The following is a 14,683-nucleotide window of genomic DNA, read 5'->3' as shown; positions in this document are numbered from 1 at the left end:
ACTATATGAAATAAGTAAATTAAAATTAATATTAAAAAGACAAGAAAAACATAATCCATTGTGAAAAGATAACGTCTAAAATAATTCCACTGATGGCAGCTTTACTGCTATGGAGCTTAAAACCACAGTTATCCAAAAGAGAAATCTCTTCAGGGTGTTGTCTCATCATCTTCTAATTCATGAGTAATAAATACTCAAGGTAGTTTTCTCAAGTTCTTACTAAGGAGGAATTTAAAAAAGTAAATATTTGTCATCTCCTTCAACATTCATATAAACATAGCCCATTGAAAAATAGTCCTATTTTCCAACTTCACGATAATTTGCTGTGTGGATTTTGGTAGACTTGCCTAAATAAGATAGCAGTGGCCATGCTTCCAGTTACTGTGTACTGTTGAAGCAAAATGAGATTTTTTTAAATGCACTGTTTGATTTTGGATAAAATGTATCACTTCTATAATGAAGTTATAAAAATATTTATTAACTTTCAGCCATCTCTAAGCTGGAAACCATTCGTATGTGCATCTGGATCTAGTAATATCATTTGAAGAAACAGCAAAAGAGTATAACTATAAAAAATGGCATTTGGAATTGTGTTGTTAAGCTACCAATATATTTCCATAAACAACTAGTTTCAGAATATTGTAATGAATATTGAATATATAACTTCGAATATTGATGTTACTGTTCTCAGACTGGTCAAGACCGGAAGAGGATAGAACATCATCTTTTAAATTGACACCAGCTGCTTCTTAACAGCGCGTGCATGCTTATCCTGCTGACCAATCAGAAGTACGCTCTTTAAAAGCAAGCATCTGCTGACCATTTACAGTAATTTCCACATGAAAACAGGTAACCTTTGCTAGCACTGAACATGTGCTTTGGAAAAATGATCTTTCCACCTCAACTGTACTGTGATTTCTAACTCCATATCTCTCAGTACTTAAAACACACTGTTCGCAACACCTTTCCTTCAAAGTGTTTCACAAATAAAGTTTTTCATTCTATGTGTATTCCCCCACACCTACTTCACCACTTCAGAGTGCAGAGGGCATTCATCTTAGGAGAAAACTGACACTAGACCTGCTTCCTTCCGATTTTTAGTTGAGCGTGGCTTTTAAAAATAACACTAAAGTATAGCACAGCGGCTATGGGACTACTTGGGTTCACAAGTTAAAAACAATATGAACTCAATAAATCTAGCTATGATTTCCATTTGTTGCTGCTATTATTTCTATTAATTTTATAAGAAAGCAGCTAAGTATTTGAAATCCAGGGATGCTGGTATGCATGCAGTCTCATTTATATATTTTAGTTATACAACAGCAGAAGGAAATTGAAGACGTTGAAATCCTAATTCAGAGTGTTTGGTATCCTAATGTACTTGAGGACAGCCAACAATTCAATGAAAACAAATACACCATACCATTCATATTTCATTGACATTTTTGAAGCTCCATTCTACTTTGAAAATTTGTTATCTAGATTAGAAAAAAAATCACCTTAAGTTCATTCATGGATCCGAATTTCTGCTACATTTCCATCTCTATATTGTTTACACAATAAACTCCCTCTACCAAGGAATTAATATGAATGCAGAAAACCTCTAACTTACTGCCATAAATACTAATCAAACCATGATGTCCTATGCATTTCCCTCTCTACTTTAAAAGTCAGCATTGTTTATAAGTTGTAAGAAGCCCAAAGAAAAGTTCTAGAGACTGGTCCATGCTAAATTGCTATAATATTTGAGGATCCTTCTCCTCCCAAGAAACAAAAAGAGATTGATCATTATGAATCTACATGAATATCTTTTAATTTTTCTACCTTCTTCCAAGAATTTTGAAGAGCTATTTTCTAGCTCAGCAGGAAGAGGATCGTGTGTTCATATTTCCATCCTGAGCTTGTCATGGCATTTTCAGTATTGTTTTCAAGAGTAATAAGGCCCATAAAATGTCAATCAAAACCCACCACCGGCAGGGAATGTGTTGGAAGCTGTTACATAATCAGCATGCCTGTTTCAGCACAGCACAAGTGGCATTTTTCATGTCAATAGTGAATTCACAACTTTAAATCTCAGATTTCCTGTGCCTCTGGGTTGCCATGGAAGTCCACACTTTGGCAGTCTGAGCAGCCTTAGTCAAAACCCAAGTGTCCCATTGCCTAATAGAATAATGAGTCATTTCACTCTCCCAGGTCTCCTTCCCCTGAGTAATAGAATGATTGGGAGGAGGTGTGAGGGAAGGGCAAAACAGGGCACTTCTGACAGCTGCAGAAAAAGCTGGAGAAACTCAGCCCATGAAAGCACTCAGATTTTCTAAGTCAACACCCACCCTCAAATTGAAACTTGAGAGCTGATGTAGTAATGTGGTACTCAGTAATCTCTACCTGCACATCCCACCTCGTCCACCAGAGGCCCAGACACCCACTGCACTGTGCTCTGAGCTAATTTTAGCTGGGGGAAAAAAGTGTGATGCAGATTTTTAATTTTACTTCTGAATAACCACTAGCCAAGACATAATAGTTATGTGAGTCCTAAACTATGTTAAAAATTTGAGTTGGAAAAGACATTGGACTGGCATGCCAATCATCTCCTCACAGGCTTCCTCCGTGGCATATTCTCCAAGCAACTCAAATTGTAAATGATTTGGATAACACAGCTTCCTCAGTTTACTTAGAGTTTCCCCCACCCCCGAACATCAGCTAGCAGTTTATGGCTATGCAGACCAAATAAATACTATTTTAGTAGGTGAAATATGGGGAGAAGAAAGTAGATAGACAAGAGAAAGAGCATTGGTGAGGAGGGGGAGGAGAAGGAGGAAGAGGAGAAAGAAAAGTTAGAATAAAAAAAAAAGCATATGAAAGATAAGAAAGGATAAAAGAAGAAAAGAGGAAGAGGAGGCATCCTTTTTATAGACTTTTATTTGCTTGGTATTTCCATGCATGGTATAGCATAACTTTTCATATGTATATATCGCTTTCATCTATAGCTACTTGAGAGGCTGAGATGGGAGGATCACTTGAGCCCAGACGGTCCAGGCTGCAACGAGCTACGATTGAGCCAATGCACTCCAGCCTGGGTGACAGCGTGAGATCCTGCCTCTAAAACAAAAGTCAAATTGAGGAGCATGGTACAGAAATAACTGAGGAGTACTCTTCAAAAGTGCCAAGTCATAAAAGATAAGAAAAGACTGAGAACCAGTTATAGACTGGAAAAGATTAAGAAGAAATAAATGTAATGTGAGACCCTGGATAGGTTCCTGGTTATTAGCTGCGTGTGGTGGCACACTCCTGCAGTCCCAGCTACTCAGGAGGCTGAGGTGGGAGGATCACTTGAACCCAGGAGGCAGAGGTTGCAGTGAGCTGAGATAGCGCCACTGCACTCCAGTATGAGCAACAGAGCGAGACTCCGTCTCAAAAACCAACAAAAAAAAACACTAGAAAAACTGGCAAAATTCAAATAAGGTCTGAAGTTTAGTTACTGATACTGTATAATTGTTAATTTCTTGTTCTTGATAATTATCATATGGTTTTCTAAGATATTACCATTAGAGGTAGTGGGATGAAAGGTATACATTTTTTAAACTCTTTGAATCATTTTTGCAACTTTTCTGTGAGTCTAAAAATTCGAAATAAAATAGTTTCAAAATGTGAAAGAATGCATGTCTTAGAGTCATTTAAACACATAACTTAGGCTGGCACGGTGACTCACACCAGTAATCCTTGCACTTTGGGAGGCCAAGGTGGGATGGGGAGTTGAGGCAGGGGTGGGCAGGATCACCTGAGCCCAGGAGGTCTAGGCTGTAGTGAGCTGGGATTGCACCACTGCACTCCAGCCTAGGTGACAGAGCAAAACCCTGTCTCAAAAACAAAACAAAACAACAATCAACAAAACCGCATAACTTAGAATTCTGTAAAATGACATAATGTTCATGTATTTGAATAATTTATTCACTGTTTGAAGAACAGCATGGTATGGTAGAAAGTGCCCTAGAATGGGCATTAAATCCTTGAGTGCTATTTCGATTCTGACTAAATTTACAGAACATATTCTATAATTCCTCAAAATAATCACTCTGGTTCTCAATTTCTTCAGTCTATAAAATGAGATTTTTGGACTAAATGGTTTTTAAGGGCCATTTTACCTCTAATATTCTCAGTATCTCTAATAATAACTAATCAGAATATACAAGATAGTGCTACCTTTACCTAAAATCAGCAAAATGGTCAGAGCTATTAATATTTTTTGCAAAGCTGCATACATGCCTACACACACACATTTTCACAATACAGATTTCTCTCTATATATAATGAGTGCAGAATAAGCCACATCATAGCAAAACCCATGTCTACTCTGTGTTCACTGAGTACTTAATTTATCCTTAGCACATAAAGATGCCAGGTGTTATTAGTGTGAAATAAAACTCAGCAGTTTTAGCAAGACTAGCACTGTTCCTAACCACTCTCTCAGAAAAAGAATCATGTGGGCAGAAATGTGAGTGGAGATATATATTTTATTCACTGTGAACCCTTGCCAAAGCCCCAATTTCTAGTCTTCAGTCGATCTGTATTAATTGATGAAAAAGAAGTCACTAAAATAGTGTGTGGATGGTGTCATAGAAGAAGACCCCCTGCCAAAGGAAAAAAAAAAAGTCCCATCTATAAGATGTTTTTCTATATTCTATGTGGAATTCTACCCCTAGAAATAATGAGAAACCAGAAACCTGTTCTTCCCCTGAATTTTTTAGCAGAGGGGAGATAATGACAGGGCTTTGAAAGTATCACAGTGGGGTCTAGGCTGAGAACTGACCTTTCTAATAAAAATAAGGCATACAATATGGCAGATGCACTGCAGCATATGAATCCTCCATATAATAGAAGGAAAACACATAAAATAACCTCTTGGTCATTATTGTCTGTAGCATAGATGTGCTGTGGAGGCTGACCAGGCCAGGGAGTGTAGTGGAAAACACTAAGTCATTGCAATTCAAAACAAGATACACATCACAGACCTCCCCCTGGGAAGTCTGCACACAAGATGGTGTGGCAGCTTTCTGCTGGGGGAACATTCTCCACTTTCTCTCCCAGTGATATGACAAAGCATCCAGGGAGTGGTGGATCTGATGATGCTCATTTCAACATGTGCTGAATAATGAAGGGTGTGAACTGGCTGAGTCGGGGAAGAAGAAAGTTTCCCAGCCAAGGGTGTGGAGAGAGCCAAAGGGCTGTAGAGGGATTAGATAGATTGATGTGTAAATTGAGGGGCTGATTTAAACTGAATCAGGAATATGAGGAAAGAATGAGTTGACCCCTAGACTTTTGACCCCTTCTGGGATTCTCTTGCTGTTAGTCTCTTTGGGAAGAGAATTCTGACAGGAGGCATTTACAGAAAGATTCCCCATGAGTAAACCAATGAGACAGTGTTTTCTGAGTCCTCACTGAAGGTGGGGCTGCTGACAAGTGTCTAGACTGATATGGGCCTAAGGCTACCTCTTGTGGTAAATCAGTTGTTACAGATGGGTTTTCTAAAGTTGGGGCCTTTTAGAGGCCAAAGAGCTGGAGGGTCTATCCTAGTTGTGGATTCCCACTAGTGGGTTAGTCATCCATTCTGCCAAAATCAACCAGGGAGATGGTACAGTGCTTACAAAGAGGATTCTCGCTGCTACATGTTGAGAAACAGTATTGCTCCACAAGGCCACACGCTGTACAACTCTAGGGGGCACTGTTCACATTGTTTCTGTGTGGATGCCGTCCCTAGAGTTGTATATCTTTGTGCCATTGCAATTCAAGGCATTTTCTCCCCTTGTGTTCCAGGCTGTGTGTGTTCTGGGTTTTTGTTGATTGGTTTCCTTGTGTTTGGGGAGGGAGAGAAAAAGAAGGAATAAAGGTGGGAGGACGGAGGGCTGGATGAAAAGAGGAGCTGGCAGGAATGGTGGAAAGAATTCAGGGGCAGCTGGGCACAGTGGCTCATGCCTGTAATACAAGCACTTTGGGAGGCCGAGGCAGGCAGATCACCTAAGGTCAATAGTTCGAGAACAGCCTGACCAACATGGAGAAACCCCGTCTCTACTAAAAATACAAAATTAGCTGGTCATAGTGGTGCATGCCTATAATTGTAGCTACTCAGGAGGCTGAGGCAGGAGAATCTCTTGAACCCGGGAGGTGGAGGTTGCAGTGAGCCAAGATCGCACCACTGCACTCCAGCCTGGGCAACGACAGTAAAACTCTGTCTCAAAAAAAAAAAAAAAAAAAAAAAAATTCAGGGGCACCAGAAGAATCACTGCTGAAAATTCTCATATACTTTCCACCTTTTGAATTTTTACATGTTGCAAGCAACTATTTGGATAAATAAAGATCATCTGGAGGGCAACTAGACCAACACCTACATATTCAGTCTCAGTTTGGTGGGGCTTGAAATGAAGAAAAGAAACATTTTGCAATCTTCTTGGGTGTGGTCCCCAGACTAGCAGCATCAACAACCTGGGAGTGTGTTAGAAATGCAAATTCTCAGGTCCCACCCCAAGCCTACCTGATCTGAAATCTAAGGGTGGGGCCCAACAATCTGTGTTTTAACAAGCCCTATAGGTGACTGTGATGCATACTTAAATGTGAGAACTATTGCTGTTTGGAATGAGCATGGAAAAAAGGAGAAATGGCCTATGGGGCAAAGCTTGAGATTTTTGATTGGGGTAGGCTGCAAATTAATTTGGGGTACCTGAGGGATGTAGTCTGGACATGGGGAATATGCGAGAGTGGAAAGGGGTTAATCAGGAGATCTTTCAGAAGTTCTAAGGATGAATGCTGTGCCAAAGAAAACAACCTTGGCCCTAGTACAGGAAGAAGCCTGGATGGGAGTGCCAGGACTTGTTTTAAAAATGAAAATCTTGGTGCCTCCGTTTGAACCAGAGTAGAATCTGCCAGTTCAAGCCTTTGTCTTCTCATCCATCTCTGGAAGCAGCAGAAGAAGAAATCTGAAGGGGGAGGAAACATTCTTATTTGTATGTTTGAAAATCTGAACCTTTCTGGAAATGGTCCTGAGCCAATGTCAAGAACCTACCACTCTTAAAAGACAGCCCTAGTTATTTATAAACATTTCTGATGTCATTTGTAGAGGAATGCTCATTAATTCCATATAAATTTGTTGAATCCTTTGCATTCTGACTGACGGGAGTGTGAAAACACAAAAGGTGATACATAGACATTAGAAACAGATGAAAATAAATGAGTGAATTCAACTTTAACATCAACAAGAGAATCCAGAGAGATCTAGTTAGTCCAAAGCCACTTTGTGGAATTCAGTTTAAGGCTGGATAAGCCTTGGAAATAGCACTAGACAAGAATGGATATTATTAGGTTGGTGCAAAAGAAATTGTGGCTTTTGCCATTGCCTTTAATAGAATATGGTCAGAGAAAAGCAAAGGAGCTAATATAACTTTTATTATATAAAATTAATTGAAAAATGAAACTTTTATGATTATTTATATTAGATGCATAGTGCAATAAAATTATACACCCACATAAAAAAATAACAAGGATGAAAATATTAAGTAGATGACAAAGTCAATGCTCCAACAACAAAATGATTTAAAATACATTTACTTCTATGTAAAACCACAGCCAAAGAAGTGCTACACACTGGTTCCGTCCCCCAGCAGAGAGATGGCAAATCCCTGGGATACTTGCTATTCCTGCCTATTTCCAGCCTGGGGCAGACATCACTATCAGCACTGCACTCTTCCATGCTGAGCCCAGACTAAGCCTCAGAGTTCTCAACAGAAACAGCCGTCAGCCATTACTAATCAATCAGAGCTGCTATTTTGCCGTCTATTACTCTTTGGAATGGGCTGTGGCTGGCAAGCTAGTCCTGCTCCCGGCTCAGCCTCTCATCATTTTGCCACTAGATGCATCTTTCATACAGTGCCCCAAAGCACCCCTGTTCTTATTAGTACCTGCTATTATAATTCCACAACAGACCAAGAAGTAATTCTGTGAAACATGTTTTCTTTCCATCTCCTTTTCAGTATTACACATACATAAATGCATTTCCAATTTCCACAATGTGGGGAAAATGAATGTTTCTAAAACTATGAAAAACAAAACAACTAAGAAATTATGAAAATAAATAGCATATATAGAGATCATATAAATGTATCCTAAAATGTGAGGTATTTAAAAGTGGTCCAAGTTCTTTCTGACATTAAGAAAGCTAAATTAAAAAAAAAAATGTGTGTGCTCACTTCAGCAGCACACATACTGAAAAAATTCATCAATGATGTGTTTATAATGTATAATTAAAAAAATAACATCAGCCTCTGAATTTGAGTACTATTGCTATTGTCAAAGATAAGTACAAATAGAGTAACACTGTAATTAGCTTAGAGGAAAATATCAAGTAAATAATAATGCAGGCAGGAAATATTGTGAAGGTGACGTGCGACTAAGTCTGAGAAAAACTGTTATATAAACGTGTATTCATGTAGTGAGTCTCACCTAATTTCACTGCTGATTTACTACCCCCTTAGGAGCCTGTGCCAACCGCCCAGCACAGCAACTGCCCCCTAATTAAATGTGAAGCTATGCTTGTTCTCTAGCAATTGTCTAACACTAAAATTTTATGATTTAAAAACAACTAACTCATGAACTTAGCTAAGATTCAAAAGGTAAAAAGCCTAGCCCTTTATCTGACCTACAATCTATAATTAACATGGTTATGTCCTCAGTCACAATTAACTAGTATCACTCCCAATTAACTTCCCAGATAGTTTTTTAATTAGCACTAACAAGTCAAACTACTAAAAAAAAAAAAAAACAAAAAACAAAAAACAAAAACCAGCACAGGGTGGCATGGTAATAGGACTGCTTCTAAGAGTGTTAATTTACTCTGACAACTGACAAGAAAAAATTCTAGGGAAAACAAAAATTCCATTCCGTTTTATCTTTGCCACTTGCAATACAGTCTCACCTTAAAGGTCTAATTTATTTCACGTGTTTAGAGAAACATTTTTACTATTTTATATCCAAAGAATATTCATTTTTTTCTGTTTTAGAATAATACCAGGTTTCCATTTGTCAGAAGCGTTTGTCATTGAGTGGTGAATTACATTGCAAGAGATGTCATAAGTAGCAGTTTGTCATCACCTGCCATGTTAAATAAACCTCAGAGGTAAGCACCAGGTTATAGGGCAAGTAAACAAGGCCTTTTTCCCCTTCTTCCTTAAACCATGCACTAAGTCGTACAAGTAAATGCCAGCCTAGGTTTTCCATTTTAGTACTAGGTTAAAAACAATGAGCAATCATATAAATCAATAAAAACTTCACGTAAGTTATTGAATTACTAAAAAAAAAAAAAAAAAAAACAGCTAAAAGCTGTATTTTAGCTAAACAGTAACAATTGTTTCTTTTCAGAAAAAAACAGACTGAAAAAAATAAAATGTCTAGGACTCTAAATGTGGTTAATCTCATTGTGAAACGTCCACGTAAATCTGTGGAATAGTGATTGTGGGTCCTTCTTCTTCCCTGAGAGTCCTTTCTTTTATTTATCCCAGAGGAACTCCTCTCTCCCCTCTCTCCTTCAGCTCTTTAAGAGTCTAGTCCATAGTTTTGGGGCCCCAAGCTCAAGCACTGATAAAAAATTAAAAGAAATCATAATGCATTGCAGTTGCAAGGCTGGGGGTGGGGGAGCGATGTTTGCAGAATTAGAAACTACAAGACAAAAATCAATAAACTCAAAACGGTGAGATTTTAGGGCAGAAGTGGGAGAAGGGCGAACACTGGTGGGTGGGGTTACAGAATGAATTCACATGATTCAGAAATACTTCATGGCCACACAGGCCTGGGAAAAGAAATGTATGCCTTCTATCTTGGATAGACCATGAATACACACCTAGTGGGAGACACATCACAATATACAATAACACTAACTTGTGTAGAGGGCAGTGAGGTGTTTAGACCCTGGAACATTAAACATGGAGAGGAAGAGAAGGGCAAAACTGATGGTGATTATAACTGTAGTTAGATACAGTACATATATGTATATACATATAGAATTTCACTTCCATTTTACAGATTTAAAAATGAAGTTTTCTTCAGGATGTTTTTACCATGTTCAAGTTCACCCAGATGACTAAAAGTCCCAGCCTTTTCCATTTTACTACAATTAGTTTTTCCAAAGATTCATAAGTATGTCCAACAAATGTGGTATGTAAATACATCTTTTATCATCAAATTCCTTTTGATAACCAAAGACGGCCAGGTTTAGCATTTCAATCAAAAAGAAACAACCACTCTGTGAATTCCGACCAAAGGGATTATAAAGAATAGTTTATGAGCTGTCCCAGATGTTGATTTTCATTTAGAAAGCTTGTTTTCACACATCAATAGCATTATTATAAACTTGTTTTAATGCCAATCTATACCTAAGGTGTCTCACATAACAACATAGAAAAAAAAAATCCCTATTTACTGCATTAGAACACTGGGGACTTCAGCATTTGCATATCTTCTAAGAGTTAGAAACCAAAGGGATTAGGCCGGGAGGGTGGGGTGGCTCATGCCTATAATCCCAGCACTTTGGGAGGCCGAGGTGGGTGGATCACGAGGTTAAGAGATCAAGACCATCCTGGTCAACAGGGTGAAATCCCGTCTCTACTAAAAATACAAAAATTAGCTGGGCATGGTGGTGCGTGCCTGTAGTCCCAGCTACTCAGGAGGCTGAGGCAGGAGAATTGCTTGAACCTCAGGAGGCGGAGGTTGCGGTGAGCCGAGATCGTGCCATTGCACTCCAGCCTGGGTAACAAGAGCGAAACTCCGTCTCAAAAAAAAGAAAAAAAAGAAACCAAAGAGATTAACAATCAAACTGAAGAAGTGCTGGTGAAATGCACGCACACTAACGAACACTCAGTCACGTCATCGACACTGAGACTAAGGGCTAGTTTTACTCGTTCTCCATCCTAGTGTCAGATACATGGTGACAGTTAATTCTGCTTGTGGAATGGCTGACAACGAGAGTTCAGTGAACTAACATCAAATACTTTTTAAGACCCTAATTTGCAATTTGTAAAACCAGAACTAACAACGAGTCCTTTAGAAATCAAAAGGGGATGTTGGCCTCAGAATGCTCATGTCAAGCTTTGCGAGCTATTTTCTTGACAGAATACTGTGTGACAGACACTGCCAGTAAACATCTGATGGGTCAGAGCACTCCCTTATTTCTTTTATAGCTTTTTTAAACAATGAAAACAACTTGCTCTTAAAGGTTACAACTTTCTGGGAGACAGGAACCCTTCACACTTTATGGAAAGGTGAACGCTATCCTTAAAATGGCCAAAGAACCCAATCCATTTTTGACTCAGAGGTTCAGTTTATCTGCATTTCATCATTTCATCATAAAATAAGATGATCAGGCCCTTCTTCTTCTGGTCTATTAAAGCAGCTTGTTTTTACTGAAAGTCTGACACATACCTCTGTATACTGTGTCTTCCCCTTATAAAAAGCATATTCAATTTCTCCCCCTTTTCTTAAAAATAGAAGTAGTTTTTGGCTGTTCTTTCTTGCTCCCTGTCTCTCTTCACATCCTTAAAGAATAGAACTGTTTTCTTTTCCCTGTCTTAAAAAAATATGAAATGAGTATATTTTCAATGTTTTAGAAGAATGTCATGTTCCTTAAAAAAGTATGATTTTAGATATTGAATTCTTAATTCCCTCTTTAGGAAGACTTACGATTTTTAAAACCACTTTCAGCTGAGCAATTTACAGTATAAAAAGTAATGCATGCATATATATAAAATATGAAAAACATTTTTTCACTGATGATATATGATGATAGAAAGATCACAAATACTATAAAACTCAGCTAAATAGAGACTATAAAAGTAAGTAAGAAAACTTTTTAATCAATACTAATGTGAGTTGCTAATGAGATATGTGGGTTGCTTTTGAAGGAAGACAGTACTGGGATTAGTTACTTAAATATTAATAAGTTGTTCCCTGCATAAGGTCAACTTAGGAAGAAAGCAAGTTCAGAAAACATAGCCACAATTCAAAATCTCAACTTCAAATAAACTGAAAATATAATATTCAAGACCTTGTTCTGAGCATAGATCTTAACACTTCAAATACATCAGAACACAATTTTAATGACAAATCTAAGCTGTATTTCCTTTGAACTGTCAGATGGCAGCATTACATCCACGTTCTTTACATTTGACTATGAACTCCAACTCATGTCATTAAACAGCATCCAACCTAAGCAAGACACGCTCAGCAAGGGTTGGGAACTACCCTTGAATTTCCATTTTTCTTTGTCTGTATTTTACAAAATCATGCAAACCCCATGTAAGAATTAGGGCTGTAATATGATAGCTTGATGACAGAGCAAAATTAATTTGAAACAAAGAAAAATAGTAATTTGTGAAAATCATGCCCACTGGTAAGTTACAGTCACAGGGGAGGGCAGGATGGTATGGGAGAGGCCTCTGGGATCAGGAATATATTTCCAAGGAAACCTTATTTCCCCACAACAGCTGTTTTAAGTGATGAGTAATAGGCTCTGAAAAAAAAAAAATGGAGAAGCTGCCCTGAAGGGAAGGGAGGATACTTTGTCCTCTGTCATGGAAAAACACGGGAGGAAAAATGGTGGAAGATAAGAGACACTGAGTGATGGAGGCAGGGACACAGGGGAACCCATGTCACATGGCTTCCTTCCTTTCAGGAAAGCCAAAGGGGTTATCTTTTAAGCATAGGGGACTGTCAGAGTTTCATGAACTTGAAAAATATAGGAATAGTTTGAAACAGCTGCAATAGAGAAGCGGATTGCTGGGTTACTTTATTCACAATACTTTATTCACATTATATGGGTTTGTCTCGTCCAGTCTTGGGGGCCAGTGATGACTTCAGAGTTCTACAGCAGTGACTCCAAAGCTTAATAGGGATAACAAATATGTGGCACATGTGCCACCACCCCTCTCTCTTACTTCATGACTGTGACAGACATTACTAATCAAGCACAACACTCTTTTTCACTTAGCTGATAAGGAGCCTCAGAATCCTTCTCAACTAAGTGCTCTGAGAAGCCATTACCCATTGATCAAAGGAGGCATTTCAGATGGAATCTAGTCACCATGCTTGAGTAAAACGCAAGTCTTGCTGTGTACTTGGCTTACTCATAACTAGCTTCCTGCATTTACATCCATGGCCAGTTACCTACTTGATGCTCCCTTTCTATAAGAACTGGATTTTTTGTTCCTCAACTTCAATAGCTTTATGTATGGGGATCTGATACCTGCTTCTAAACTTCCTAAACAGAAACCATATATTCAGGGCTGGCCCACTCATGAACACCACAGACCACTGCAGTAAGCCATGACTCTAACCCTCAACCAGCCAATCCATTTCCTCAAGACTCATTCCCAACTTACTATGAGGCAAGAGAGAAATCTGATGATTGCTGGTCGTCAGTGGGCTGCCTTGGTTCTCTGTATATTAGGCTTAGTACTGAAAGAAAATACGCTGGAAGTATCTCACCCTTCTAGTCCTAAATTTGCAATGCCCCGATGACTTTGCATAAAAACCAGATCCCATGGGCCAGTAAGTCCTCAATCAACCAAAAAGCCTTTTAATGACTTCTAAGTTTGAAGACTGTAACAGCACATTATCCTGACCTCAGGTTTTTTCACCGAAACGTTCTCCCTAAAATAGGCCCTGCAACATCTCAGATGCCCAGGAAAGAACTCTCGGAATGTCAGAGGCCAACTCTCCCAAAATTTCAGGTATTCTCTTCAATGGAGATCCTAACATCCAAGAGGCAGTCCAGGAATAAGCCTGAAACTAGGATATTATTTCCCTCAAGTTTCTGTGCACCAAGCAGGTATCTCCCTTTGAAGCAATGAACCTAACAAAACATAATAATACCTAATGTGGGCTTGCCTATGTTTCTAGGTCTTGCTAGTTCATTGGTGAGACCAGGTCCGTATTCTTACAGAGGTTATTCTTACTTTGACAAAAGATTCTAGAATCCCTATGTTTATGTCTTGCCAAATCCCATGACATCTTAGATTTAATTGCTTCTTCTCAATCCTGCAATCTTAATTCAGTCATACCCTTAGACCCAGGCAAGACTGCCTGGGTCCCACAACAGAAGAGATCTATGGAAGAATCATCTCCCTTGAACCTGAGTAGTATAATGTGGTCCCCAATGAACAACCAGTGTCTGCAAGACAGCACGAGTCTGAAAACCCCAAGGTGAACCATACTAGTATCCTTGAGTGACAGAACTCAGCCGTATGGCATACATCCTAGGAGCCATCTGCCCTAAGCAGACCCTGTCTCTTCAACCTGGCCCCACATTTTCAAGAATTGGATTTTTCAGAAATTTAAACACTAGGACCCAATATGTTTCTCATCATCAAAAGATCAGCTGAGTTAACAGCATAGACAACCCTAGAGATGGTCAAGAAGGGACAATAAGTGCAAACATAGTTGAAAATATATATTGTATTTGCCTTGATGTGCACTTGAGTCAAAAGCACAACTTGACCATGGACTAACTCTGTGACGTATATCAAGTTTTCAGCTTCAGTTAAACAAAGATAAAGCGGAAATAATAATAAAAATATAATGGGTTTGATGGATGGCTTAGAGATAAGATGCATTAAATGCTGGTTAAATGACAGACACTCTCGACAACAAT

The 14,683-nt window shown here is 38.7% G+C and overlaps 1 protein-coding gene across 9 annotated transcripts in view; it reads right to left on the bottom strand.

The window, feature by feature from the left end:
* MACROD2 (mono-ADP ribosylhydrolase 2) overlaps positions 1–14,683 on the bottom strand; it is a 2,068,485-nt gene that overhangs the window by 1,082,634 nt on the left and 971,168 nt on the right. The window lies entirely within an intron of this gene.

The sequence above is a fragment of the Callithrix jacchus genome, chromosome 5 (assembly GCF_049354715.1).
Source record: "Callithrix jacchus isolate 240 chromosome 5, calJac240_pri, whole genome shotgun sequence".
Classification (NCBI taxonomy): Eukaryota; Metazoa; Chordata; class Mammalia; order Primates; family Cebidae; genus Callithrix; species Callithrix jacchus.
Note: the sequence above shows the minus strand (reverse complement) of the source record. Positions and strands in the feature narration are given on the sequence as shown.